Source organism: Ixodes scapularis, unplaced genomic scaffold, assembly GCF_016920785.2.
Source record: "Ixodes scapularis isolate PalLabHiFi unplaced genomic scaffold, ASM1692078v2 PGA_scaffold10__122_contigs__length_95168666, whole genome shotgun sequence".
Lineage (NCBI taxonomy): Eukaryota > Metazoa > Arthropoda > Arachnida > Ixodida > Ixodidae > Ixodes > Ixodes scapularis.
Window position 1 is genome coordinate 7,106,916 of NW_024609836.1, and position 2,020 is coordinate 7,108,935.

The window sequence follows — 2,020 nt, forward strand, 5'->3', positions numbered from 1 at the left end:
GGCCTCAGATTTCTGGGTGTATGAGGATTCGTAGAAGCAGAGTAAGTAAATGTGTTTGAGAAGTCTCTCCCTCTATCTTTTCTTTTAACTAAAAGTTGTTGCTTTTTCGTGCCGCTGTCTCGGGCACTGAAAAAAAAATATATATCAATGTCCACCAGCTCGCCTGTCCCCAGCTGTTACCATACGAGGACCCCAAGAAATAGACCATAAAATATGTAACAAAAAAGTTGACGAGGTACTACTCTTTATAAAGCGATTGTTTTCGTACTTTTTAGAGTTTCGCCCTTAAAATAAAAATAAAAATTACCTCGCTGGACACAAAAAAGGACACAAAAAAGAATCGCCGTTCCTTTTTCGTTCCTGTAAAAACGTATCGAGTTCTCGTTCTAGTTCCACTGATGCAAAATGAAACGGCGGCGTTCCTCCTAAAATGAACGCGTTTCAGGAACGCTGTTCCTTGGAACGCCATTCCGTACAACACTGGATCTATCACACCACACCACGCCACTCAGTCATCTTCATTCAAAGAAGTGTCCGATGTCAAGTCAATCACCGAAACGTTGCGGCTTCGGTCGACGTCGGGTAGTTTCACGGGGCTATCGTCGATCAGGATAACGTCGACACGGTTCACAACAGGGGCCCACCTGCCATCCGGGAAAAGTTCTACGGCGCCACAGAAAGAGCCAAGGCGACCCAGAAGCTCGAGTACAAACAGGTCGATCCTCAGCTCTTCTACCTTGGTGCTCCGATTGCACACTGGACAGCGCCACAACGGCCGGAGGGTACTTTCGTTCACGTCAAGGTAGGCCATCGCGTCAAAAGTCTGGGCGTGGAAACATCTAGCGCCGCGGCACGGCACCTTAATCCTAGTCTTCGACAAAGGACAGGTGAGGGACACCGTAATAAAGTCAACGACAGTGTCTTCGGTGTTCTCATCCCCAACCGCCTCCGTCACCAACTCCTGTGTAGCGGCCGCGTTGTCCATTCCCTTCAGACGAACGTCCCCACCCCACCGAACCAATTCGTGCTCCGGTGTCTTGTCGACGACGTGAACCGTGACGTATAACCCGTCGGGTACGCTGAAGTTCTCGATGCGGATGTCATTCACTGCGGCGGAGACGTACCTCGTTATGTCGAGCATCTTCAGAGGCACGCCGAAGTACTTGGCATCGTTTATCATGAGTGTTACCGTCATTTCGTCGTGCTTGCACTCGGGCTCCGGGAAATTGTTGAAGACAAGGAGGACTCGTCTTCTTTCGCGGTCAGCGTCGAGATGCTTCGGCAGGAGTCGGCACTTGTAGTTCCTGCCGCCGTAACCAACTTGCCAGCAACGAACGTCGGTGTCCACCGGCACGTAGAATGGCTGCACAGGAAGCATGCCGCGGTCGGTCTGACGAGGCGATGTGAACAGAGGTGTGAAGTCGTTGGGCTTTGCACTCTTTTTGGCACTGCGGAAGGAACACCACGTAGACCGAGTCGAGCTGATACGCCGGGGCGGGTAAGAAGATAGATGGAAAGTGGGAGGGACGATGGGTCGAAGCATCGGCTTGAGTCGACGATGATCAAGCAGGATATGAAACAGCGCTTTCGTTTCTCGCTATATTTGTCTTTCGTTGTGTGACCACGTATTTCGCAGGCCAAAGAAATGCATGACCGTGCGAAGTGCTTACGGGGGCGCCAGTTGAGTGGGCCATTCGCACCAAAAGGGCAATGTCACGACGTTCGTCATGTTTTTCTGCGAGTGATATTATTGGCTAAACTAATACGGCGATCAAGTGTCCCAAAATCAAGGAGGGGAACGCCAATTAAAGGGCAATACAGGAAACGTAGATGACACGGGCGATGACAAGGCAGCCATGCGTTTTCTGTTATTGGTCCTAGTCGGGGAGATGGGGAGGGGGAGGGGAGGGGAATCACGCGGCTGCATTTTGAGGCTAAACAAACGAAGAAGTGCGCAAAGAGTGGACAAACTTGTATGCCGTATAAAACGCAGTGCATTTGGCGTGATCTGACACTTTTA

At 50.8% G+C, this 2,020-nt stretch overlaps 1 pseudogene; it reads right to left on the reverse strand.

The window, feature by feature from the left end:
* Positions 1–330: 330 nt before the first annotated feature.
* Positions 331–1,378, reverse strand: LOC8041114 (annotated as a pseudogene).
* Positions 1,379–2,020: the final 642 nt, after the last annotated feature.